The 27,389-nt window shown below is 43.4% G+C and overlaps 16 pseudogenes; all 16 read left to right on the top strand.

Moving 5' to 3' along the window:
* Positions 1 to 997: 997 nt before the first annotated feature.
* LOC130308850 (U2 spliceosomal RNA) lies at positions 998 to 1,261 on the top strand (annotated as a pseudogene).
* Positions 1,262 to 2,723: 1,462 nt separating this feature from the next.
* On the top strand, positions 2,724 to 2,985 carry LOC130308807 (U2 spliceosomal RNA; annotated as a pseudogene).
* A 1,467-nt stretch (positions 2,986 to 4,452) lies between these two features.
* Positions 4,453 to 4,717, top strand: LOC130308848 (U2 spliceosomal RNA; annotated as a pseudogene).
* Positions 4,718 to 6,178: 1,461 nt separating this feature from the next.
* LOC130308811 (U2 spliceosomal RNA) lies at positions 6,179 to 6,442 on the top strand (annotated as a pseudogene).
* A 1,461-nt stretch (positions 6,443 to 7,903) lies between these two features.
* On the top strand, positions 7,904 to 8,167 carry LOC130308842 (U2 spliceosomal RNA; annotated as a pseudogene).
* Positions 8,168 to 9,629: 1,462 nt separating this feature from the next.
* On the top strand, positions 9,630 to 9,893 carry LOC130308817 (U2 spliceosomal RNA; annotated as a pseudogene).
* Positions 9,894 to 11,353: 1,460 nt separating this feature from the next.
* On the top strand, positions 11,354 to 11,617 carry LOC130308810 (U2 spliceosomal RNA; annotated as a pseudogene).
* Positions 11,618 to 13,078: 1,461 nt separating this feature from the next.
* On the top strand, positions 13,079 to 13,342 carry LOC130308805 (U2 spliceosomal RNA; annotated as a pseudogene).
* Positions 13,343 to 14,798: 1,456 nt separating this feature from the next.
* On the top strand, positions 14,799 to 15,062 carry LOC130308849 (U2 spliceosomal RNA; annotated as a pseudogene).
* A 1,464-nt stretch (positions 15,063 to 16,526) lies between these two features.
* LOC130308846 (U2 spliceosomal RNA) lies at positions 16,527 to 16,792 on the top strand (annotated as a pseudogene).
* A 1,466-nt stretch (positions 16,793 to 18,258) lies between these two features.
* On the top strand, positions 18,259 to 18,523 carry LOC130308853 (U2 spliceosomal RNA; annotated as a pseudogene).
* A 1,461-nt stretch (positions 18,524 to 19,984) lies between these two features.
* On the top strand, positions 19,985 to 20,248 carry LOC130308809 (U2 spliceosomal RNA; annotated as a pseudogene).
* A 1,463-nt stretch (positions 20,249 to 21,711) lies between these two features.
* On the top strand, positions 21,712 to 21,979 carry LOC130308847 (U2 spliceosomal RNA; annotated as a pseudogene).
* A 1,468-nt stretch (positions 21,980 to 23,447) lies between these two features.
* LOC130308855 (U2 spliceosomal RNA) lies at positions 23,448 to 23,711 on the top strand (annotated as a pseudogene).
* A 1,459-nt stretch (positions 23,712 to 25,170) lies between these two features.
* Positions 25,171 to 25,434, top strand: LOC130308808 (U2 spliceosomal RNA; annotated as a pseudogene).
* Positions 25,435 to 26,918: 1,484 nt separating this feature from the next.
* LOC130308851 (U2 spliceosomal RNA) lies at positions 26,919 to 27,182 on the top strand (annotated as a pseudogene).
* Positions 27,183 to 27,389: the final 207 nt, after the last annotated feature.

Here is a 27,389-nt window from a genome sequence, read left to right as displayed (position 1 = left end):
AAGGCATTAGTGCTATGACAGGGTCTGAAGAAGAAGAAGAAGAAGAAGAAGACGGAAAAAAATATATATAAAAAGAAAAAGAGAGAGAGAGAGACTGACTTAGTGAGCGAGTGAGTGAGAGAGTGAGAGTGAGTGAGAGTGAATTAGTGAGTGAGTGATTGAGTGAGTGAGTGAGTGAGAACAAATGAGTTAAAGCAAGTGAGTGAGAGAGATCGAATGAATGAAAGTCTGAATGACAGAAAGAAAAAAGGATGAAGAAAGAAGCATGAAGAAAAAAAAATGTATATGGAGTTGCTGACATGAGTGCAATCTACAAAGCCGTTGAGGCTGATCCTCATGGGAGGATTATTGCACCAGGACCCTTAGCACTTTTAAAATGCCATTCAATGCCACGGGCTAGATGTAAACTGCAGATGACCATGTTGTGGTAGTTACCATGGATACCCAAGTGATGTGTGAGCTAACACATAGGCCCAACAGATTCCAAGAAGGCCAGAATCACCAGCGGCACCACCATCGATTGTCAGGTCACCCGGATTCAGCAAATACCAGAGTCCAAAATGATGCAGGTTTATACTGTTAATTTTCAGTTTATCGTTACAATTGGTGTTATTCCATGTCGGAAGGGACGCAGCTACAGCCAGTGGGGTAACTAGAGACAGGCAGGCAGCTATGTGCAACAAAGGTAGGCGTGTTGTTTTCATATGCAGATCTGAAATATTGTCTTATATGCAAGAGGAGGAGTGATGGGGGTTCAGGCAAAAGCCAGGCTATGGATTGCATTGCTAAATGCTCCATCAGAGTGCAATGGTCGCCTGTCCTTTTTTTTAAGTGATGATGTGGGTTTAGCCTGTGCTGTATGTATGTATGGGTGGCTGACTGCCACCCACCCAGAAAGTGTATGGGAGGCTGGTTGGCTGCCAGCCTTCCTTCCATTCCTATGAGTAATGTGAGTGCTCATGAAGGGGACATGGTTGGGTCCACCCCTTTCCCGGTTATCCCCTCTAGGCCTTTTGGCTTAGATCAAGTGTAAAAAAAGAAAGGATCTTGCGACAGATCGCATCCTGAGGCACGTTTTTTTTTGTGTGAATACTTGCACTTGGGTGACTTGTGAGCACATACTGATACATACGTTCCCAATCTGGGGACCATAAATTAAATGGATTTTTGAGAAAGGGAGCTGATTTGGAAGCTTGCTTCTGTCGCCCTATGCATTGACCCGATGTGGCAGTATCTTCGGGTAGTGAACAGTGCACCACCCCATTCCAGTGTTAAACAAGAAAGATTCTCATTTAATCCTCCGTGGGTGAGAATTTGAGTTTGAGAATTGGAGACCAAAATGATGAGTTGCAGTGACTGGTTTATGAACGTCTATTCATTTAGCGTTTTAATGACCATGTTTGCACACTGATTGGTGTAAAAAAATAAAATAAAACTAAATAATAATAATCTAGCACACCTGTGCAGGTTTGACATGACATGACAGGTAGCTGTCTTGTGGGTGGTGCTGAATCCTGTTAAATGACATGAGGGTCTCATGCCTATACACAAGGGTGTGTCATTGCTGTTGCTTGACCATGCATTGGTTTCTGTGGTCAGTGAATGATAAAAACAAAATTTACCATCCATTGATGGATGGGAAATCCGCCATGAGGCATTTGTTTTTAGAAACTGCTGCTCACAACCAATGTTGCAATGGAGTGTCTCCATCTGCTGGTGGTATTGGAAAGGCATTAGTGCTATGACAGGGTCTGAAGAAGAAGAAGAAGAAGACGGAAAAAAATATATATAAAAAGAAAAAGAGAGAGAGAGAGAGAGAGACTGACTTAGTGAGCGAGTGAGTGAGAGAGTGAGAGTGAGTGAGAGTGAATGAGTGAGTGAGTGATTGAGTGAGTGAGTGAGTGAGAACAAATGAGTTAAAGCAAGTGAGTGAGAGAGATCGAATGAATGAAAGTCTGAATGACAGAAAGAAAAAAGGATGAAGAAAGAAGCATGAAGAAAAAAAAATGTATATGGAGTTGCTGACATGAGTGCAATCTACAAAGCCGTCGAGGCTGATCCTCATGGGAGGATTATTGCACCAGGACCCTTAGCACTTTTAAAATGCCATTCAATGCCACGGGCTAGATGTAAACTGCAGATGACCATGTTGTGGTAGTTACCATGGATACCCAAGTGATGTGTGAGCTAACACATAGGCCCAACAGATTCCAAGAAGGCCAGAATCACCAGCGGCACCACCATCGATTGTCAGGTCACCCGGATTCAGCAAATACCAGAGTCCAAAATGATGCAGGTTTATACTGTTAATTTTCAGTTTATCGTTACAGTTGGTGTTATTCCATGTCGGAAGGGACGCAGCTACAGCCAGTGGGGTAACTAGAGACAGGCAGGCAGCTATGTGCAACAAAGGTAGGCGTGTTGTTTTCATATGCAGATCTGAAATATTGTCTTATATGCAAGAGGAGGAGTGATGGGGGTTCAGGCAAAAGCCAGGCTATGGATTGCATTGCTAAATGCTCCATCAGAGTGCAATGGTCGCCTGTCCTTTTTTTAAGTGATGATGTGGGTTTAGCCTGTGCTGTATGTATGTATGGGTGGCTGACTGCCACCCACCCAGAAAGTGTATGGGAGGCTGGTTGGCTGCCAGCCTTCCTTCCATTCCTATGAGTAATGTGAGTGCTCATGAAGGGGACATGGTTGGGTCCACCCCTTTCCCGGTTATCCCCTCTAGGCCTTTTGGCTTAGATCAAGTGTAAAAAAAGAAAGGATCTTGCGACAGATCGCATCCTGAGGCACGTTTTTTTGTGTGAATACTTGCACTTGGGTGACTTGTGAGCACATACTGATACATACGTTCCCTATCTGGGGACCATAAATTAAATGGATTTTTGAGAAAGGGAGCTGATTTGGAAGCTTGCTTCTGTCGCCCTATGCATTGACCCGATGTGGCAGTATCTTCGGGTAGTGAACAGTGCACCACCCCATTCCAGTGTTAAACAAGAAAGATTCTCATTTAATCCTCCGTGGGTGAGAATTTGAGTTTGAGAATTGGAGACCAAAATGATGAGTTGCACTGACTGGTTTATGAACGTCTATTCATTTAGCGTTTTAATGACCATGTTTGCACACTGATTGGTGTAAAAAAATAAAATAAAACTAAATAATAATAATCTAGCACACCTGTGCAGGTTTGACATGACATGACAGGTAGCTGTCTTGTGGGTGGTGCTGAATCCTGTTAAATGACATGAGGGTCTCATGCCTATACACAAGGGTGTGTCATTGCTGTTGCTTGACCATGCATTGGTTTCTGTGGTCAGTGAATGATAAAAACAAAATTTACCATCCATTGATGGATGGGAAATCCGCCATGAGGCATTTGTTTTTAGAAACTGCTGCTCACAACCAATGTTGCAATGGAGTGTCTCCATCTGCTGGTGGTATTGGAAAGGCATTAGTGCTATGACAGGGTCTGAAGAAGAAGAAGAAGAAGAAGACGGAAAAAAATATATATAAAAAGAAAAAGAGAGAGAGAGAGAGAGACTGACTTAGTGAGCGAGTGAGTGAGAGAGTGAGAGTGAGTGAGAGTGAATGAGTGAGTGAGTGATTGAGTGAGTGAGTGAGTGAGTGAGAACAAATGAGTTAAAGCAAGTGAGTGAGAGAGATCGAATGAATGAAAGTCTGAATGACAGAAAGAAAAAAGGATGAAGAAAGAAGCATGAAGAAAAAAAAATGTATATGGAGTTGCTGACATGAGTGCAATCTACAAAGCCGTCGAGGCTGATCCTCATGGGAGGATTATTGCACCAGGACCCTTAGCACTTTTAAAATGCCATTCAATGCCACGGGCTAGATGTAAACTGCAGATGACCATGTTGTGGTAGTTACCATGGATACCCAAGTGATGTGTGAGCTAACACATAGGCCCAACAGATTCCAAGAAGGCCAGAATCACCAGCGGCACCACCATCGATTGTCAGGTCACCCGGATTCAGCAAATACCAGAGTCCAAAATGATGCAGGTTTATACTGTTAATTTTCAGTTTATCGTTACAGTTGGTGTTATTCCATGTCGGAAGGGACGCAGCTACAGCCAGTGGGGTAACTAGAGACAGGCAGGCAGCTATGTGCAACAAAGGTAGGCGTGTTGTTTTCATATGCAGATCTGAAATATTGTCTTATATGCAAGAGGAGGAGTGATGGGGGTTCAGGCAAAAGCCAGGCTATGGATTGCATTGCTAAATGCTCCATCAGAGTGCAATGGTCGCCTGTCCTTTTTTTAAGTGATGATGTGGGTTTAGCCTGTGCTGTATGTATGTATGGGTGGCTGACTGCCACCCACCCAGAAAGTGTATGGGAGGCTGGTTGGCTGCCAGCCTTCCTTCCATTCCTATGAGTAATGTGAGTGCTCATGAAGGGGACATGGTTGGGTCCACCCCTTTCCCGGTTATCCCCTCTAGGCCTTTTGGCTTAGATCAAGTGTAAAAAAAAGAAAGGATCTTGCGACAGATCGCATCCTGAGGCACGTTTTTTTTTGTGTGAATACTTGCACTTGGGTGACTTGTGAGCACATACTGATACATACGTTCCCTATCTGGGGACCATAAATTAAATGGATTTTTGAGAAAGGGAGCTGATTTGGAAGCTTGCTTCTGTCGCCCTATGCATTGACCCGATGTGGCAGTATCTTCGGGTAGTGAACAGTGCACCACCCCATTCCAGTGTTAAACAAGAAAGATTCTCATTTAATCCTCCGTGGGTGAGAATTTGAGTTTGAGAATTGGAGACCAAAATGATGAGTTGCACTGACTGGTTTATGAACGTCTATTCATTTAGCGTTTTAATGACCATGTTTGCACACTGATTGGTGTAAAAAAATAAAATAAAACTAAATAATAATAATCTAGCACACCTGTGCAGGTTTGACATGACATGACAGGTAGCTGTCTTGTGGGTGGTGCTGAATCCTGTTAAATGACATGAGGGTCTCATGCCTATACACAAGGGTGTGTCATTGCTGTTGCTTGACCATGCATTGGTTTCTGTGGTCAGTGAATGATAAAAACAAAATTTACCATCCATTGATGGATGGGAAATCCGCCATGAGGCATTTGTTTTTAGAAACTGCTGCTCACAACCAATGTTGCAATGGAGTGTCTCCATCTGCTGGTGGTATTGGAAAGGCATTAGTGCTATGACAGGGTCTGAAGAAGAAGAAGAAGACGGAAAAAAATATATATAAAAAGAAAAAGAGAGAGAGAGAGAGAGACTGACTTAGTGAGCGAGTGAGTGAGAGAGTGAGAGTGAGTGAGAGTGAATGAGTGAGTGATTGAGTGAGTGAGTGAGTGAGTGAGTGAGAACAAATGAGTTAAAGCAAGTGAGTGAGAGAGATCGAATGAATGAAAGTCTGAATGACAGAAAGAAAAAAGGATGAAGAAAGAAGCATGAAGAAAAAAAAATGTATATGGAGTTGCTGACATGAGTGCAATCTACAAAGCCGTCGAGGCTGATCCTCATGGGAGGATTATTGCACCAGGACCCTTAGCACTTTTAAAATGCCATTCAATGCCACGGGCTAGATGTAAACTGCAGATGACCATGTTGTGGTAGTTACCATGGATACCCAAGTGATGTGTGAGCTAACACATAGGCCCAACAGATTCCAAGAAGGCCAGAATCACCAGCGGCACCACCATCGATTGTCAGGTCACCCGGATTCAGCAAATACCAGAGTCCAAAATGATGCAGGTTTATACTGTTAATTTTCAGTTTATCGTTACAGTTGGTGTTATTCCATGTCGGAAGGGACGCAGCTACAGCCAGTGGGGTAACTAGAGACAGGCAGGCAGCTATGTGCAACAAAGGTAGGCGTGTTGTTTTCATATGCAGATCTGAAATATTGTCTTATATGCAAGAGGAGGAGTGATGGGGGTTCAGGCAAAAGCCAGGCTATGGATTGCATTGCTAAATGCTCCATCAGAGTGCAATGGTCGCCTGTCCTTTTTTTAAGTGATGATGTGGGTTTAGCCTGTGCTGTATGTATGTATGGGTGGCTGACTGCCACCCACCCAGAAAGTGTATGGGAGGCTGGTTGGCTGCCAGCCTTCCTTCCATTCCTATGAGTAATGTGAGTGCTCATGAAGGGGACATGGTTGGGTCCACCCCTTTCCCGGTTATCCCCTCTAGGCCTTTTGGCTTAGATCAAGTGTAAAAAAAGAAAGGATCTTGCGACAGATCGCATCCTGAGGCACGTTTTTTTTTGTGTGAATACTTGCACTTGGGTGACTTGTGAGCACATACTGATACATACGTTCCCTATCTGGGGACCATAAATTAAATGGATTTTTGAGAAAGGGAGCTGATTTGGAAGCTTGCTTCTGTCGCCCTATGCATTGACCCGATGTGGCAGTATCTTCGGGTAGTGAACAGTGCACCACCCCATTCCAGTGTTAAACAAGAAAGATTCTCATTTAATCCTCCGTGGGTGAGAATTTGAGTTTGAGAATTGGAGACCAAAATGATGAGTTGCACTGACTGGTTTATGAACGTCTATTCATTTAGCGTTTTAATGACCATGTTTGCACACTGATTGGTGTAAAAAAATAAAATAAAACTAAATAATAATAATCTAGCACACCTGTGCAGGTTTGACATGACATGACAGGTAGCTGTCTTGTGGGTGGTGCTGAATCCTGTTAAATGACATGAGGGTCTCATGCCTATACACAAGGGTGTGTCATTGCTGTTGCTTGACCATGCATTGGTTTCTGTGGTCAGTGAATGATAAAAACAAAATTTACCATCCATTGATGGATGGGAAATCCGCCATGAGGCATTTGTTTTTAGAAACTGCTGCTCACAACCAATGTTGCAATGGAGTGTCTCCATCTGCTGGTGGTATTGGAAAGGCATTAGTGCTATGACAGGGTCTGAAGAAGAAGAAGAAGAAGAAGAAGAAGACGGAAAAAAATATATATAAAAAGAAAAAGAGAGAGAGAGAGAGAGACTGACTTAGTGAGCGAGTGAGTGAGAGAGTGAGAGTGAGTGAGAGTGAATGAGTGAGTGAGTGAGTGAGTGAGAACAAATGAGTTAAAGCAAGTGAGTGAGAGAGATCGAATGAATGAAAGTCTGAATGACAGAAAGAAAAAAGGATGAAGAAAGAAGCATGAAGAAAAAAAAATGTATATGGAGTTGCTGACATGAGTGCAATCTACAAAGCCGTTGAGGCTGATCCTCATGGGAGGATTATTGCACCAGGACCCTTAGCACTTTTAAAATGCCATTCAATGCCACGGGCTAGATGTAAACTGCAGATGACCATGTTGTGGTAGTTACCATGGATACCCAAGTGATGTGTGAGCTAACACATAGGCCCAACAGATTCCAAGAAGGCCAGAATCACCAGCGGCACCACCATCGATTGTCAGGTCACCCGGATTCAGCAAATACCAGAGTCCAAAATGATGCAGGTTTATACTGTTAATTTTCAGTTTATCGTTACAGTTGGTGTTATTCCATGTCGGAAGGGACGCAGCTACAGCCAGTGGGGTAACTAGAGACAGGCAGGCAGCTATGTGCAACAAAGGTAGGCGTGTTGTTTTCATATGCAGATCTGAAATATTGTCTTATATGCAAGAGGAGGAGTGATGGGGGTTCAGGCAAAAGCCAGGCTATGGATTGCATTGCTAAATGCTCCATCAGAGTGCAATGGTCGCCTGTCCTTTTTTTAAGTGATGATGTGGGTTTAGCCTGTGCTGTATGTATGTATGTATGGGTGGCTGACTGCCACCCACCCAGAAAGTGTATGGGAGGCTGGTTGGCTGCCAGCCTTCCTTCCATTCCTATGAGTAATGTGAGTGCTCATGAAGGGGACATGGTTGGGTCCACCCCTTTCCCGGTTATCCCCTCTAGGCCTTTTGGCTTAGATCAAGTGTAAAAAAAGAAAGGATCTTGCGACAGATCGCATCCTGAGGCACGTTTGTTTTTGTGTGAATACTTGCACTTGGGTGACTTGTGAGCACATACTGATACATACGTTCCCTATCTGGGGACCATAAATTAAATGGATTTTTGAGAAAGGGAGCTGATTTGGAAGCTTGCTTCTGTCGCCCTATGCATTGACCCGATGTGGCAGTATCTTCGGGTAGTGAACAGTGCACCACCCCATTCCAGTGTTAAACAAGAAAGATTCTCATTTAATCCTCCGTGGGTGAGAATTTGAGTTTGAGAATTGGAGACCAAAATGATGAGTTGCACTGACTGGTTTATGAACGTCTATTCATTTAGCGTTTTAATGACCATGTTTGCACACTGATTGGTGTAAAAAAATAAAATAAAACTAAATAATAATAATCTAGCACACCTGTGCAGGTTTGACATGACATGACAGGTAGCTGTCTTGTGGGTGGTGCTGAATCCTGTTAAATGACATGAGGGTCTCATGCCTATACACAAGGGTGTGTCATTGCTGTTGCTTGACCATGCATTGGTTTCTGTGGTCAGTGAATGATAAAAACAAAATTTACCATCCATTGATGGATGGGAAATCCGCCATGAGGCATTTGTTTTTAGAAACTGCTGCTCACAACCAATGTTGCAATGGAGTGTCTCCATCTGCTGGTGGTATTGGAAAGGCATTAGTGCTATGACAGGGTCTGAAGAAGAAGAAGAAGAAGACGGAAAAAAACATATATATAAAAAGAAAAAGAGAGAGAGAGAGAGAGACTGACTTAGTGAGCGAGTGAGTGAGAGAGTGAGAGTGAGTGAGAGTGAATGAGTGAGTGAGTGATTGAGTGAGTGAGTGAGTGAGAACAAATGAGTTAAAGCAAGTGAGTGAGAGAGATCGAATGAATGAAAGTCTGAATGACAGAAAGAAAAAAGGATGAAGAAAGAAGCATGAAGAAAAAAAAATGTATATGGAGTTGCTGACATGAGTGCAATCTACAAAGCCGTTGAGGCTGATCCTCATGGGAGGATTATTGCACCAGGACCCTTAGCACTTTTAAAATGCCATTCAATGCCACGGGCTAGATGTAAACTGCAGATGACCATGTTGTGGTAGTTACCATGGATACCCAAGTGATGTGTGAGCTAACACATAGGCCCAACAGATTCCAAGAAGGCCAGAATCACCAGCGGCACCACCATCGATTGTCAGGTCACCCGGATTCAGCAAATACCAGAGTCCAAAATGATGCAGGTTTATACTGTTAATTTTCAGTTTATCGTTACAGTTGGTGTTATTCCATGTCGGAAGGGACGCAGCTACAGCCAGTGGGGTAACTAGAGACAGGCAGGCAGCTATGTGCAACAAAGGTAGGCGTGTTGTTTTCATATGCAGATCTGAAATATTGTCTTATATGCAAGAGGAGGAGTGATGGGGGTTCAGGCAAAAGCCAGGCTATGGATTGCATTGCTAAATGCTCCATCAGAGTGCAATGGTCGCCTGTCCTTTTTTTAAGTGATGATGTGGGTTTAGCCTGTGCTGTATGTATGTATGGGTGGCTGACTGCCACCCACCCAGAAAGTGTATGGGAGGCTGGTTGGCTGCCAGCCTTCCTTCCATTCCTATGAGTAATGTGAGTGCTCATGAAGGGGACATGGTTGGGTCCACCCCTTTCCCGGTTATCCCCTCTAGGCCTTTTGGCTTAGATCAAGTGTAAAAAAAGAAAGGATCTTGTGACAGATCGCATCCTGAGGCACGTTTTTTTTTGTGTGAATACTTGCACTTGGGTGACTTGTGAGCACATACTGATACATACGTTCCCTATCTGGGGACCATAAATTAAATGGATTTTTGAGAAAGGGAGCTGATTTGGAAGCTTGCTTCTGTCGCCCTATGCATTGACCCGATGTGGCAGTATCTTCGGGTAGTGAACAGTGCACCACCCCATTCCAGTGTTAAACAAGAAAGATTCTCATTTAATCCTCCGTGGGTGAGAATTTGAGTTTGAGAATTGGAGACCAAAATGATGAGTTGCACTGACTGGTTTATGAACGTCTATTCATTTAGCGTTTTAATGACCATGTTTGCACACTGATTGGTGTAAAAAAATAAAATAAAACTAAATAATAATAATCTAGCACACCTGTGCAGGTTTGACATGACATGACAGGTAGCTGTCTTGTGGGTGGTGCTGAATCCTGTTAAATGACATGAGGGTCTCATGCCTATACACAAGGGTGTGTCATTGCTGTTGCTTGACCATGCATTGGTTTCTGTGGTCAGTGAATGATAAAAACAAAATTTACCATCCATTGATGGATGGGAAATCCGCCATGAGGCATTTGTTTTTAGAAACTGCTGCTCACAACCAATGTTGCAATGGAGTGTCTCCATCTGCTGGTGGTATTGGAAAGGCATTAGTGCTATGACAGGGTCTGAAGAAGAAGAAGAAGAAGACGGAAAAAAATATATATAAAAAGAAAAAGAGAGAGAGAGAGAGAGACTGACTTAGTGAGCGAGTGAGTGAGAGAGTGAGAGTGAGTGAGAGTGAATGAGTGAGTGAGTGATTGAGTGAGTGAGTGAGTGAGAACAAATGAGTTAAAGCAAGTGAATGAGAGAGATCGAATGAATGAAAGTCTGAATGACAGAAAGAAAAAAGGATGAAGAAAGAAGCATGAAGAAAAAAAAATGTATATGGAGTTGCTGACATGAGTGCAATCTACAAAGCCGTTGAGGCTGATCCTCATGGGAGGATTATTGCACCAGGACCCTTAGCACTTTTAAAATGCCATTCAATGCCACGGGCTAGATGTAAACTGCAGATGACCATGTTGTGGTAGTTACCATGGATACCCAAGTGATGTGTGAGCTAACACATAGGCCCAACAGATTCCAAGAAGGCCAGAATCACCAGCGGCACCACCATCGATTGTCAGGTCACCCGGATTCAGCAAATACCAGAGTCCAAAATGATGCAGGTTTATACTGTTAATTTTCAGTTTATCGTTACAGTTGGTGTTATTCCATGTCGGAAGGGACGCAGCTACAGCCAGTGGGGTAACTAGAGACAGGCAGGCAGCTATGTGCAACAAAGGTAGGCGTGTTGTTTTCATATGCAGATCTGAAATATTGTCTTATATGCAAGAGGAGGAGTGATGGGGGTTCAGGCAAAAGCCAGGCTATGGATTGCATTGCTAAATGCTCCATCAGAGTGCAATGGTCGCCTGTCCTTTTTTTAAGTGATGATGTGGGTTTAGCCTGTGCTGTATGTATGTATGGGTGGCTGACTGCCACCCACCCAGAAAGTGTATGGGAGGCTGGTTGGCTGCCAGCCTTCCTTCCATTCCTATGAGTAATGTGAGTGCTCATGAAGGGGACATGGTTGGGTCCACCCCTTTCCCGGTTATCCCCTCTAGGCCTTTTGGCTTAGATCAAGTGTAAAAAAAGAAAGGATCTTGCGACAGATCGCATCCTGAGGCACGTTTTTTTTTGTGTGAATACTTGCACTTGGGTGACTTGTGAGCACATACTGATACATACGTTCCCTATCTGGGGACCATAAATTAAATGGATTTTTGAGAAAGGGAGCTGATTTGGAAGCTTGCTTCTGTCGCCCTATGCATTGACCCGATGTGGCAGTATCTTCGGGTAGTGAACAGTGCACCACCCCATTCCAGTGTTAAACAAGAAAGATTCTCATTTAATCCTCCGTGGGTGAGAATTTGAGTTTGAGAATTGGAGACCAAAATGATGAGTTGCACTGACTGGTTTATGAACGTCTATTCATTTAGCGTTTTAATGACCATGTTTGCACACTGATTGGTGTAAAAAAATAAAATAAAACTAAATAATAATAATCTAGCACACCTGTGCAGGTTTGACATGACATGACAGGTAGCTGTCTTGTGGGTGGTGCTGAATCCTGTTAAATGACATGAGGGTCTCATGCCTATACACAAGGGTGTGTCATTGCTGTTGCTTGACCATGCATTGGTTTCTGTGGTCAGTGAATGATAAAAACAAAATTTACCATCCATTGATGGATGGGAAATCCGCCATGAGGCATTTGTTTTTAGAAACTGCTGCTCACAACCAATGTTGCAATGGAGTGTCTCCATCTGCTGGTGGTATTGGAAAGGCATTAGTGCTATGACATGGTCTGAAGAAGAAGAAGAAGAAGAAGACGGAAAAAAATATATATAAAAAGAAAAAGAGAGAGAGAGAGAGACTGACTTAGTGAGCGAGTGAGTGAGAGAGTGAGAGTGAGTGAGAGTGAATGAGTGAGTGAGTGATTGAGTGAGTGAGTGAGTGAGAACAAATGAGTTAAAGCAAGTGAGTGAGAGAGATCGAATGAATGAAAGTCTGAATGACATAAAGAAAAAAGGATGAAGAAAGAAGCATGAAGAAAAAAAAATGTATATGGAGTTGCTGACATGAGTGCAATCTACAAAGCCGTTGAGGCTGATCCTCATGGGAGGATTATTGCACCAGGACCCTTAGCACTTTTAAAATGCCTTTCAATGCCACGGGCTAGATGTAAACTGCAGATGACCATGTTGTGGTAGTTACCATGGATACCCAAGTGATGTGTGAGCTAACACATAGGCCCAACAGATTCCAAGAAGGCCAGAATCACCAGCGGCACCACCATCGATTGTCAGGTCACCCGGATTCAGCAAATACCAGAGTCCAAAATGATGCAGGTTTATACTGTTAATTTTCAGTTTATCATTACAGTTGGTGTTATTCCATGTCGGAAGGGACGCAGCTACAGCCAGTGGGGTAACTAGAGACAGGCAGGCAGCTATGTGCAACAAAGGTAGGCGTGTTGTTTTCATATGCAGATCTGAAATATTGTCTTATATGCAAGAGGAGGAGTGATGGGGGTTCAGGCAAAAGCCAGGCTATGGATTGCATTGCTAAATGCTCCATCAGAGTACAATGGTCGCCTGTCCTTTTTTTAAGTGATGATGTGGGTTTAGCCTGTGCTGTATGTATGTATGGGTGGCTGACTGCCACCCACCCAGAAAGTGTATGGGAGGCTGGTTGACTGCCAGCCTTCCTTCCATTCCTATGAGTAATGCGAGTGTTCATGAAGGGGACATGGTTGGGTCCACAACTTTCCCGGTTATCCCTTCTAGGCCTTTTGGCTTAGATCAAGTGTAAAAGAAGAAAGGATCTTGCGACAGATCGCATCCTGAGGCACGTTTTTTTTTGTGTGAATACTTGCACTTGGGTGACTTGTGAGCACATACTGATACATACGTTCCCTATCTGGGGACCATAAATTAAATGGATTTTTGAGAAAGGGAGCTGATTTGGAAGCTTGCTTCTGTCGCCCTATGCATTGACCCGATGTGGCAGTATCTTCGGGTAGTGAACAGTGCACCACCCCATTCCAGTGTTAAACAAGAAAGATTCTCATTTAATCCTCCGTGGGTGAGAATTTGAGTTTGAGAATTGGAGACCAAAATGATGAGTTGCACTGACTGGTTTATGAACGTCTATTCATTTAGCGTTTTAATGACCATGTTTGCACACTGATTGGTGTAAAAAAATAAAATAAAACTAAATAATAATAATCTAGCACACCTGTGCAGGTTTGACATGACATGACAGGTAGCTGTCTTGTGGGTGGTGCTGAATCCTGTTAAATGACATGAGGGTCTCATGCCTATACACAAGGGTGTGTCATTGCTGTTGCTTGACCATGCATTGGTTTCTGTGGTCAGTGAATGATAAAAACAAAATTTACCATCCATTGATGGATGGGAAATCCGCCATGAGGCATTTGTTTTTAGAAACTGCTGCTCACAACCAATGTTGCAATGGAGTGTCTCCATCTGCTGGTGGTATTGGAAAGGCATTAGTGCTATGACAGGGTCTGAAGAAGACGAAGAAGAAGACGGAAAAAAATATATATAAAAAGAAAAAGAGAGAGAGAGAGAGAGACTGACTTAGTGAGCGAGTGAGTGAGAGAGTGAGAGTGAGTGAGAGTGAATGAGTGAGTGAGTGATTGAGTGAGTGAGTGAGAACAAATGAGTTAAAGCAAGTGAGTGAGAGAGATCGAATGAATGAAAGTCTGAATGACAGAAAGAAAAAAGGATGAAGAAAGAAGCATGAAGAAAAAAAAATGTATATGGAGTTGCTGACATGAGTGCAATCTACAAAGCCGTTGAGGCTGATCCTCATGGGAGGATTATTGCACCAGGACCCTTAGCACTTTTAAAATGCCATTCAATGCCACGGGCTAGATGTAAACTGCAGGTGACCATGTTGTGGTAGTTACCATGGATACCCAAGTGATGTGTGAGCTAACACATAGGCCCAACAGATTCCAAGAAGGCCAGAATCACCAGCGGCACCACCATCGATTGTCAGGTCACCCGGATTCAGCAAATACCAGAGTCCAAAATGATGCAGGTTTATACTGTTAATTTTCAGTTTATCGTTACAGTTGGTGTTATTCCATGTCGGAAGGGACGCAGCTACAGCCAGTGGGGTAACTAGAGACAGGCAGGCAGCTATGTGCAACAAAGGTAGGCGTGTTGTTTTCATATGCAGATCTGAAATATTGTCTTATATGCAAGAGGAGGAGTGATGGGGGTTCAGGCAAAAGCCAGGCTATGGATTGCATTGCTAAATGCTCCATCAGAGTGCAATGGTCGCCTGTCCTTTTTTTAAGTGATGATGTGGGTTTAGCCTGTGCTGTATGTATGTATGGGTGGCTGACTGCCACCCACCCAGAAAGTGTATGGGAGGCTGGTTGGCTGCCAGCCTTCCTTCCATTCCTATGAGTAATGTGAGTGCTCATGAAGGGGACATGGTTGGGTCCACCCCTTTCCCGGTTATCCCCTCTAGGCCTTTTGGCTTAGATCAAGTGTAAAAAAAGAAAGGATCTTGCGACAGATCGCATCCTGAGGCACGTTTTTTTTTGTGTGAATACTTGCACTTGGGTGACTTGTGAGCACATACTGATACAAACGTTCCCTATCTGGGGACCATAAATTAAATGGATTTTTGAGAAAGGGAGCTGATTTGGAAGCTTGCTTCTGTCGCCCTATGCATTGACCCGATGTGGCAGTATCTTCGGGTAGTGAACAGTGCACCACCCCATTCCAGTGTTAAACAAGAAAGATTCTCATTTAATCCTCCGTGGGTGAGAATTTGAGTTTGAGAATTGGAGACCAAAATGATGAGTTGCACTGACTGGTTTATGAACGTCTATTCATTTAGCGTTTTAATGACCATGTTTGCACACTGATTGGTGTAAAAAAATAAAATAAAACTAAATAATAATAATCTAGCACACCTGTGCAGGTTTGACATGACATGACAGGTAGCTGTCTTGTGGGTGGTGCTGAATCCTGTTAAATGTGAGGGTCTCATGCCTATACACAAGGGTGTGTCATTGCTGTTGCTTGACCATGCATTGGTTTCTGTGGTCAGTGAATGATAAAAACAAAATTTACCATCCATTGATGGATGGGAAATCCGCCATGAGGCATTTGTTTTTAGAAACTGCTGCTCACAACCAATGTTGCAATGGAGTGTCTCCATCTGCTGGTGGTATTGGAAAGGCATTAGTGCTATGACAGGGTCTGAAGAAGAAGAAGAAGAAGAAGACGGAAAAAAATATATATAAAAAGAAAAAGAGAGAGAGAGAGAGAGACTGACTTAGTGAGCGAGTGAGTGAGAGAGTGAGAGTGAGTGAGAGTGAATGAGTGAGTGAGTGATTGAGTGAGTGAGTGAGTGAGTGAGAACAAATGAGTTAAAGCAAGTGAGTGAGAGAGATCGAATGAATGAAAGTCTGAATGACAATAAGAAAAAAGGATGAAGAAAGAAGCATGAAGAAAAAAAAATGTATATGGAGTTGCTGACATGAGTGCAATCTACAAAGCCGTTGAGGCTGATCCTCATGGGAGGATTATTGCACCAGGACCCTTAGCACTTTTAAAATGCCATTCAATGCCACGGGCTAGATGTAAACTGCAGATGACCATGTTGTGGTAGTTACCATGGATACCCAAGTGATGTGTGAGCTAACACATAGGCCCAACAGATTCCAAGAAGGCCAGAATCACCAGCGGCACCACCATCGATTGTCAGGTCACCCGGATTCAGCAAATACCAGAGTCCAAAATGATGCAGGTTTATACTGTTAATTTTCAGTTTATCGTTACAGTTGGTGTTATTCCATGTCGGAAGGGACGCAGCTACAGCCAGTGGGGTAACTAGAGACAGGCAGGCAGCTATGTGCAACAAAGGTAGGCGTGTTGTTTTCATATGCAGATCTGAAATATTGTCTTATATGCAAGAGGAGGAGTGATGGGGGTTCAGGCAAAAGCCAGGCTATGGATTGCATTGCTAAATGCTCCATCAGAGTGCAATGGTCGCCTGTCCTTTTTTTAAGTGATGATGTGGGTTTAGCCTGTGCTGTATGTATGTATGGGTGGCTGACTGCCACCCACCCAGAAAGTGTATGGGAGGCTGGTTGGCTGCCAGCCTTCCTTCCATTCCTATGAGTAATGTGAGTGCTCATGAAGGGGACATGGTTGGGTCCACCCCTTTCCCGGTTATCCCCTCTAGGCCTTTTGGCTTAGATCAAGTGTAAAAAAAGAAAGGATCTTGCGACAGATCGCATCCTGAGGCACGTTTTTTTTTTTGTGTGAATACTTGCACTTGGGTGACTTGTGAGCACATACTGATACATACGTTCCCTATCTGGGGACCATAAATTAAATGGATTTTTGAGAAAGGGAGCTGATTTGGAAGCTTGCTTCTGTCGCCCTATGCATTGACCCGATGTGGCAGTATCTTCGGGTAGTGAACAGTGCACCACCCCATTCCAGTGTTAAACAAGAAAGATTCTCATTTAATCCTCCGTGGGTGAGAATTTGAGTTTGAGAATTGGAGACCAAAATGATGAGTTGCACTGACTGGTTTATGAACGTCTATTCATTTAGCGTTTTAATGACCATGTTTGCACACTGATTGGTGTAAAAAAATAAAATAAAACTAAATAATAATAATCTAGCACACCTGTGCAGGTTTGACATGACATGACAGGTAGCTGTCTTGTGGGTGGTGCTGAATCCTGTTAAATGACATGAGGGTCTCATGCCTATACACAAGGGTGTGTCATTGCTGTTGCTTGACCATGCATTGGTTTCTGTGGTCAGTGAATGATAAAAACAAAATTTACCATCCATTGATGGATGGGAAATCCGCCATGAGGCATTTGTTTTTAGAAACTGCTGCTCACAACCAATGTTGCAATGGAGTGTCTCCATCTGCTGGTGGTATTGGAAAGGCATTAGTGCTATGACAGGGTCTGAAGAAGAAGAAGAAGAAGAAGAAAACGGAAAAAAATATATATAAAAAGAAAAAGAGAGAGAGAGAGAGAGACTGACTTAGTGAGCGAGTGAGTGAGAGAGTGAGAGTGAGTGAGAGTGAATGAGTGAGTGAGTGATTGAGTGAGTGAGTGAGTGAGAACAAATGAGTTAAAGCAAGTGAGTGAGAGAGATCGAATGAATGAAAGTCTGAATGACAGAAAGAAAAAAGGATGAAGAAAGAAGCATGAAGAAAAAAAAATGTATATGGAGTTGCTGACATGAGTGCAATCTACAAAGCCGTTGAGGCTGATCCTCATGGGAGGATTATTGCACCAGGACCCTTAGCACTTTTAAAATGCCATTCAATGCCACGGGCTAGATGTAAACTGCAGATGACCATGTTGTGGTAGTTACCATGGATACCCAAGTGATGTGTGAGCTAACACATAGGCCCAACAGATTCCAAGAAGGCCAGAATCACCAGCGGCACCACCATCGATTGTCAGGTCACCCGGATTCAGCAAATACCAGAGTCCAAAATGATGCAGGTTTATACTGTTAATTTTCAGTTTATCGTTACAGTTGGTGTTATTCCATGTCGGAAGGGACGCAGCTACAGCCAGTGGGGTAACTAGAGACAGGCAGGCAGCTATGTGCAACAAAGGTAGGCGTGTTGTTTTCATATGCAGATCTGAAATATTGTCTTATATGCAAGAGGAGGAGTGATGGGGGTTCAGGCAAAAGCCAGGCTATGGATTGCATTGCTAAATGCTCCATCAGAGTGCAATGGTCGCCTGTCCTTTTTTTAAGTGATGATGTGGGTTTAGCCTGTGCTGTATGTATGTATGGGTGGCTGACTGCCACCCACCCAGAAAGTGTATGGGAGGCTGGTTGGCTGCCAGCCTTCCTTCCATTCCTATGAGTAATGTGAGTGCTCATGAAGGGGACATGGTTGGGTCCACCCCTTTCCCGGTTATCCCCTCTAGGCCTTTTGGCTTAGATCAAGTGTAAAAAAAGAAAGGATCTTACGACAGATCGCATCCTGAGGCACGTTTTTTTTTTGTGTGAATACTTGCACTTGGGTGACTTGTGAGCACATACTGATACATACGTTCCCTATCTGGGGACCATAAATTAAATGGATTTTTGAGAAAGGGAGCTGATTTGGAAGCTTGCTTCTGTCGCCCTATGCATTGACCCGAGGTGGCAGTATCTTTGGGTAGTGAACAGTGCACCACCCCATTCCAGTGTTAAACAAGAAAGATTCTCATTTAATCCTCCGTGGGTGAGAATTTGAGTTTGAGAATTGGAGACCAAAATGATGAGTTGCACTGACTGGTTTATGAACGTCTATTCATTTAGCGTTTTAATGACCATGTTTGCACACTGATTGGTGTAAAAAAATAAAATAAAACTAAATAATAATAATCTAGCACACCTGTGCAGGTTTGACATGACATGACAGGTAGCTGTCTTGTGGGTGGTGCTGAATCCTGTTAAATGACATGAGGGTCTCATGCCTATACACAAGGGTGTGTCATTGCTGCTGCTTGACCATGCATTGGTTTCTGTGGTCAGTGAATGATAAAAACAAAATTTACCATCCATTGATGGATGGGAAATCCGCCATGAGGCATTTGTTTTTAGAAACTGCTGCTCACAACCAATGTTGCAATGGAGTGTCTCCATCTGCTGGTGGTATTGGAAAGGCATTAGTGCTATGACAGGGTCTGAAGAAGAAGAAGAAGAAGACGGAAAAAAAATATATATAAAAAGAAAAAGAGAGAGAGAGAGAGAGACTGACTTAGTGAGCGAGTGAGTGAGAGAGTGAGAGTGAGAGTGAATGAGTGAGTGATTGAGTGAGTGAGTGAGTGAGTGAGTGAGAACAAATGAGTTAAAGCAAGTGAGTGAGAGAGATCGAATGAATGAAAGTCTGAATGACAGAAAGAAAAAAGGATGAAGAAAGAAGCATGAAGAAAAAAAAATGTATATGGAGTTGCTGACATGAGTGCAATCTACAAAGCCGTTGAGGCTGATCCTCATGGGAGGATTATTGCACCAGGACCCTTAGCACTTTTAAAATGCCATTCAATGCCACGGGCTAGATGTAAACTGCAGATGACCATGTTGTGGTAGTTACCATGGATACCCAAGTGATGTGTGAGCTAACACATAGGCCCAACAGATTCCAAGAAGGCCAGAATCACCAGCGGCACCACCATCGATTGTCAGGTCACCCGGATTCAGCAAATACCAGAGTCCAAAATGATGCAGGTTTATACTGTTAATTTTCAGTTTATCGTTACAGTTGGTGTTATTCCATGTCGGAAGGGACGCAGCTACAGCCAGTGGGGTAACTAGAGACAGGCAGGCAGCTATGTGCAACAAAGGTAGGCGTGTTGTTTTCATATGCAGATCTGAAATATTGTCTTATATGCAAGAGGAGGAGTGATGGGGGTTCAGGCAAAAGCCAGGCTATGGATTGCATTGCTAAATGCTCCATCAGAGTGCAATGGTCGCCTGTCCTTTTTTTAAGTGATGATGTGGGTTTAGCCTGTGCTGTATGTATGTATGGGTGGCTGACTGCCACCCACCCAGAAAGTGTATGGGAGGCTGGTTGGCTGCCAGCCTTCCTTCCATTCCTATGAGTAATGTGAGTGCTCATGAAGGGGACATGGTTGGGTCCACCCCTTTCCCGGTTATCCCCTCTAGGCCTTTTGGCTTAGATCAAGTGTAAAAAAAGAAAGGATCTTGCGACAGATCGCATCCTGAGGCAGGTTTTTTTTTGTGTGAATACTTGCACTTGAGTGACTTGTGAGCACATACTGATACATACGTTCCCTATCTGGGGACCATAAATTAAATGGATTTTTGAGAAAGGGAGCTGATTTGGAAGCTTGCTTCTGTCGCCCTATGCATTGACCCGATGTGGCAGTATCTTCGGGTAGTGAACAGTGCACCACCCCATTCCAGTGTTAAACAAGAAAGATTCTCATTTAATCCTCCGTGGGTGAGAATTTGAGTTTGAGAATTGGAGACCAAAATGATGAGTTGCACTGACTGGTTTATGAACGTCTATTCATTTAGCGTTTTAATGACCATGTTTGCACACTGATTGGTGTAAAAAAATAAAATAAAACTAAATAATAATAATCTAGCACACCTGTGCAGGTTTGACATGACATGACAGGTAGCTGTCTTGTGGGTGGTGCTGAATCCTGTTAAATGACATGAGGGTCTCATGCCTATACACAAGGGTGTGTCATTGCTGTTGCTTGACCATGCATTGGTTTCTGTGGTCAGTGAATGATAAAAACAAAATTTACCATCCATTGATGGATGGGAAATCCGCCATGAGGCATTTGTTTTTAGAAACTGCTGCTCACAACCAATGTTGCAATGGAGTGTCTCCATCTGCTGGTGGTATTGGAAAGGCATTAGTGCTATGACAGGGTCTGAAGAAGAAGAAGAAGAAGAAGAAGAAGACGGAAAAAAATATATATAAAAAGAAAAAGAGAGAGAGAGAGAGAGAGACTGACTTAGTGAGCGAGTGAGTGAGAGAGTGAGAGTGAGTGAGAGTGAATGAGTGAGTGAGTGATTGAGTGAGTGAGAACAAATGAGTTAAAGCAAGTGAGTGAGAGAGATCGAATGAATGAAAGTCTGAATGACAGAAAGAAAAAAGGATGAAGAAAGAAGCATGAAGAAAAAAAAATGTATATGGAGTTGCTGACATGAGTGCAATCTACAAAGCCGTTGAGGCTGATCCTCATGGGAGGATTATTGCACCAGGACCCTTAGCACTTTTAAAATGCCATTCAATGCCACGGGCTAGATGTAAACTGCAGATGACCATGTTGTGGTAGTTACCATGGATACCCAAGTGATGTGTGAGCTAACACATAGGCCCAACAGATTCCAAGAAGGCCAGAATCACCAGCGGCACCACCATCGATTGTCAGGTCACCCGGATTCAGCAAATACCAGAGTCCAAAATGATGCAGGTTTATACTGTTAATTTTCAGTTTATCGTTACAGTTGGTGTTATTCCATGTCGGAAGGGACGCAGCTACAGCCAGTGGGGTAACTAGAGACAGGCAGGCAGCTATGTGCAACAAAGGTAGGCGTGTTGTTTTCATATGCAGATCTGAAATATTGTCTTATATGCAAGAGGAGGAGTGATGGGGGTTCAGGCAAAAGCCAGGCTATGGATTGCATTGCTAAATGCTCCATCAGAGTGCAATGGTCGCCTGTCCTTTTTTTAAGTGATGATGTGGGTTTAGCCTGTGCTGTATGTATGTATGGGTGGCTGACTGCCACCCACCCAGAAAGTGTATGGGAGGCTGGTTGGCTGCCAGCCTTCCTTCCATTCCTATGAGTAATGTGAGTGCTCATGAAGGGGACATGGTTGGGTCCACCCCTTTCCCGGTTATCCCCTCTAGGCCTTTTGGCTTAGATCAAGTGTAAAAAAAGCAAGGATCTTGCGACAGATCGCATCCTGAGGCACGTTTTTTTTTTTTTGTGTGAATACTTGCACTTGGGTGACTTGTGAGCACATACTGATACATACGTTCCCTATCTGGGGACCATAAATTAAATGGATTTTTGAGAAAGGGAGCTGATTTGGAAGCTTGCTTCTGTCGCCCTATGCATTGACCCGATGTGGCAGTATCTTCGGGTAGTGAACAGTGCACCACCCCATTCCAGTGTTAAACAAGAAAGATTCTCATTTAATCCTCCGTGGGTGAGAATTTGAGTTTGAGAATTGGAGACCAAAATGATGAGTTGCACTGACTGGTTTATGAACGTCTATTCATTTAGCGTTTTAATGACCATGTTTGCACACTGATTGGTGTAAAAAAATAAAATAAAACTAAATAATAATAATCTAGCACACCTGTGCAGGTTTGACATGACATGACAGGTAGCTGTCTTGTGGGTGGTGCTGAATCCTGTTAAATGACATGAGGGTCTCATGCCTATACACAAGGGTGTGTCTTTGCTGCTGCTTGACCATGCATTGGTTTCTGTGGTCAGTGAATGATAAAAACAAAATTTACCATCCATTGATGGATGGGAAATCCGCCATGAGGCATTTGTTTTTAGAAACTGCTGCTCACAACCAATGTTGCAATGGAGTGTCTCCATCTGCTGGTGGTATTGGAAAGGCATTAGTGCTATGACAGGGTCTGAAGAAGAAGAAGAAGAAGACGGAAAAAAATATATATAAAAAGAAAAAGAGAGAGAGAGAGAGAGACTGACTTAGTGAGCGAGTGAGTGAGAGAGTGAGAGTGAGTGAGAGTGAATGAGTGAGTGAGTGATTGAGTGAGTGAGTGAGTGAGTGAGTGAGAACAAATGAGTTAAAGCAAGTGAGTGAGAGAGATCGAATGAATGAAAGTCTGAATGACAGAAAGAAAAAAGGATGAAGAAAGAAGCATGAAGAAAAAAAAATGTATATGGAGTTGCTGACATGAGTGCAATCTACAAAGCCGTTGAGGCTGATCCTCATGGGAGGATTATTGCACCAGGACCCTTAGCACTTTTAAAATGCCATTCAATGCCACGGGCTAGATGTAAACTGCAGATGACCATGTTGTGGTAGTTACCATGGATACCCAAGTGATGTGTGAGCTAACACATAGGCCCAACAGATTCCAAGAAGGCCAGAATCACCAGCGGCACCACCATCGATTGTCAGGTCACCCGGATTCAGCAAATACCAGAGTCCAAAATGATGCAGGTTTATACTGTTAATTTTCAGTTTATCGTTACAGTTGGTGTTATTCCATGTCGGAAGGGACGCAGCTACAGCCAGTGGGGTAACTAGAGACAGGCAGGCAGCTATGTGCAACAAAGGTAGGCGTGTTGTTTTCATATGCAGATCTGAAATATTGTCTTATATGCAAGAGGAGGAGTGATGGGGGTTCAGGCAAAAGCTAGGCTATGGATTGCATTGCTAAATGCTCCATCAGAGTGCAATGGTCGCCTGTCCTTTTTTTAAGTGATGATGTGGGTTTAGCCTGTGCTGTATGTATGTATGGGTGGCTGACTGCCACCCACCAATAAAGTGTATGGGAGGCTGGTTGGCTGCCAGCCTTCCTTCCATTCCTATGAGTAATGTGAGTGCTCATGAAGGGGACATGGTTGGGTCCACCCCTTTCCCAGTTATCCCCTCTAGGCCTTTTGGCTTAGATCAAGTGTAAAAAAAGAAAGGATCTTGCGACAGATCGCATCCTGAGGCACGTTTTTTTTTGTGTGAATACTTGCACTTGGGTGACTTGTGAGCACATACTGATACATACGTTCCCTATCTGGGGACCATAAATTAAATGGATTTTTGAGAAAGGGAGCTGATTTTGAAGCTTGCTTCTGTCGCCCTATGCATTGACCCAATGTGGCAGTATCTTCGGGTAGTGAACAGTGCACCACCCCATTCCAGTGTTAAACAAGAAAGATTCTCATTTAATCCTCCGTGGGGGAGAATTTGAGTTTGAGAATTGGAGACCAAAATGATGAGTTGCACTGACTGGTTTATGAACGTCTATTCATTTAGCGTTTTAATGATCATGTTTGCACACTGATTGGTGTAAAAAAAATAAAATAAAACTAAATAATAATAATCTAGCACACCTGTGCAGGTTTGACATGACATGACAGGTAGCTGTCTTGTGGGTGGTGCTGAATCCTGTTAAATGACATGAGGGTCTCATGCCTATACACAAGGGTGTGTCATTGCTGTTGCTTGACCATGCATTGGTTTCTGTGGTCAGTGAATGATAAAAACAAAATTTACTATCCTTTGATGGATGGGAAATCCGCCATGAGGCATTTGTTTTTAGAAACTGCTGCTCACAACCAATGTTGCAATGGAGTGTCTCCATCTGCTGGTGGTATTGGAAAGGCATTAGTGCTATGACAGGGTCTGAAGAAGAAGAAGAAGACGGAAAAAAAATATATATAAAAAGAAAAAGAGAGAGAGAGAGAGAGACTGACTTAGTGAGCGAGTGAGTGAGAGAGTGAGAGTGAGTGAGAGTGAATGAGTGAGTGAGTGATTGAGTGAGTGAGTGAGTGAGAACAAATGAGTTAAAGCAAGTGAGTGAGAGAGATCGAATGAATGAAAGTCTGAATGACAGAAAGAAAAAAGGATGAAGAAAGAAGCATGAAGAAAAAAAAATGTATATGGAGTTGCTGACATGAGTGCAATCTACAAAGCCGTTGAGGCTGATCCTCATGGGAGGATTATTGCACCAGGACCCTTAGCACTTTTAAAATGCCATTCAATGCCACGGGCTAGATGTAAACTGCAGATGACCATGTTGTGGTAGTTACCATGGATACCCAAGTGATGTGTGAGCTAACACATAGGCCCAACAGATTCCAAGAAGGCCAGAATCACCAGCGGCACCACCATCGATTGTCAGGTCACCCGGATTCAGCAAATGCCAGAGTCCAAAATGATGCAGGTTTATACTGTTAATTTTCAGTTTATCGTTACAGTTGGTGTTATTCCATGTCGGAAGGGACGCAGCTACAGCCAGTGGGGTAACTAGAGACAGGCAGGCAGCTATGTGCAACAAAGGTAGGCGTGTTGTTTTCATATGCAGATCTGAAATATTGTCTTATATGCAAGAGGAGGAGTGATGGGGGTTCAGGCAAAAGCCAGGCTATGGATTGCATTGCTAAATGCTCCATCAGAGTGCAATGGTCGCCTGTCCTTTTTTTAAGTGATGATGTGGGTTTAGCCTGTGCTGTATGTATGTATGGGTGGCTGACTGCCACCCACCCAGAAAGTGTATGGGAGGCTGGTTGGCTGCCAGCCTTCCTTCCATTCCTATGAGTAATGTGAGTGCTCATGAAGGGGACATGGTTGGGTCCACCCCTTTCCCGGTTATCCCCTCTAGGCCTTTTGGCTTAGATCAAGTGTAAAAAAAGAAAGGATCTTGCGACAGATCGCATCCTGAGACACGTTTTTTTTTGTGTGAATACTTGCACTTGGGTGACTTGTGAGCACATACTGATACATACGTTCCCTATCTGGGGACCATAAATTAAATGGATTTTTGAGAAAGGGAGCTGATTTGGAAGCTTGCTTCTGTCGCCCTATGCATTGACCCGATGTGGCAGTATCTTCGGGTAGTGAACAGTGCACCACCCCATTCCAGTGTTAAACAAGAAAGATTCTCATTTAATCCTCCGTGGGTGAGAATTTGAGTTTGAGAATTGGAGACCAAAATGATGAGTTGCACTGACTGGTTTATGAACGTCTATTCATTTAGCGTTTTAATGACCATGTTTGCACACTGATTGGTGTAAAAAAATAAAATAAAACTAAATAATAATAATCTAGCACACCTGTGCAGGTTTGACATGACATGACAGGTAGCTGTCTTGTGGGTGGTGCTGAATCCTGTTAAATGACATGAGGGTCTCATGCCTATACACAAGGGTGTGTCATTGCTGTTGCTTGACCATGCATTGGTTTCTGTGGTCAGTGAATGATAAAAACAAAATTTACCATCCATTGATGGATGGGAAATCCGCCATGAGGCATTTGTTTTTAGAAACTGCTGCTCACAACCAGTGTTGCAATGGAGTGTCTCCATCTGCTGGTGGTATTGGAAAGGCATTAGTGCTATGACAGGGTCTGAAGAAGAAGAAGAAGAAGAAGAAGAAGAAGAAGAAGACGGAAAAAAATATATATAAAAAGAAAAAGAGAGAGAGAGAGAGAGAGACTGACTTAGTGAGCGAGTGAGTGAGAGAGTGAGAGTGAGTGAGAGTGAATGAGTGAGTGAGTGATTGAGTGAGTGAGTGAGTGAGTGAGAACAAATGAGTTAAAGCAAGTGAGTGAGAGAGATCGAATGAATGAAAGTCTGAATGACAGAAAGAAAAAAGGATGAAGAAAGAAGCATAAAGAAAAAAAAATGTATATGGAGTTGCTGACATGAGTGCAATCTACAAAGCCGTTGAGGCTGATCCTCATGGGAGGATTATTGCACCAGGACCCTTAGCACTTTTAAAATGCCATTCAATGCCACGGGCTAGATGTAAACTGCAGATGACCATGTTGTGGTAGTTACCATGGATACCCAAGTGATGTGTGAGCTAACACATAGGCCCAACAGATTCCAAGAAGGCCAGAATCACCAGCGGCACCACCATCGATTGTCAGGTCACCCGGATTCAGCAAATACCAGAGTCCAAAATGATGCAGGTTTATACTGTTAATTTTCAGTTTATCGTTACAGTTGGTGTTATTCCATGTCGGAAGGGACGCAGCTACAGCCAGTGGGGTAACTAGAGACAGGCAGGCAGCTATGTGCAACAAAGGTAGGCGTGTTGTTTTCATATGCAGATCTGAAATATTGTCTTATATGCAAGAGGAGGAGTGATGGGGGTTCAGGCAAAAGCCAGGCTATGGATTGCATTGCTAAATGCTCCATCAGAGTGCAATGGTCGCCTGTCCTTTTTTTAAGTGATGATGTGGGTTTAGCCTGTGCTGTATGTATGTATGGGTGGCTGACTGCCACCCACCCAGAAAGTGTATGGGAGGCTGGTTGGCTGCCAGCCTTCCTTCCATTCCTATGAGTAATGTGAGTGCTCATGAAGGGGACATGGTTGGGTCCACCCCTTTCCCGGTTATCCCCTCTAGGCCTTTTGGCTTAGATCAAGTGTAAAAAAAGAAAGGATCTTGCGACAGATCGCATCCTGAGACACGTTTTTTTTTGTGTGAATACTTGCACTTGGGTGACTTGTGAGCACATACTGATACATACGTTCTCTATCTGGGGACCATAAATTAAATGGATTTTTGAGAAAGGGAGCTGATTTGGAAGCTTGCTTCTGTCGCCCTATGCATTGACCCGATGTGGCAGTATCTTCGGGTAGTGAACAGTGCACCACCCCATTCCAGTGTTAAACAAGAAAGATTCTCATTTAATCCTCCGTGGGTGAGAATTTGAGTTTGAGAATTGGAGACCAAAATGATGAGTTGCACTGACTGGTTTATGAACGTCTATTCATTTAGCGTTTTAATGACCATGTTTGCACACTGATTGGTGTAAAAAAATAAAATAAAACTAAATAATAATAATCTAGCACACCTGTGCAGG

The sequence above is a fragment of the Hyla sarda genome, unplaced genomic scaffold, assembly GCF_029499605.1.
Source record: "Hyla sarda isolate aHylSar1 unplaced genomic scaffold, aHylSar1.hap1 scaffold_1498, whole genome shotgun sequence".
Classification (NCBI taxonomy): Eukaryota; Metazoa; Chordata; class Amphibia; order Anura; family Hylidae; genus Hyla; species Hyla sarda.
Note: the sequence above shows the minus strand (reverse complement) of the source record. Positions and strands in the feature narration are given on the sequence as shown.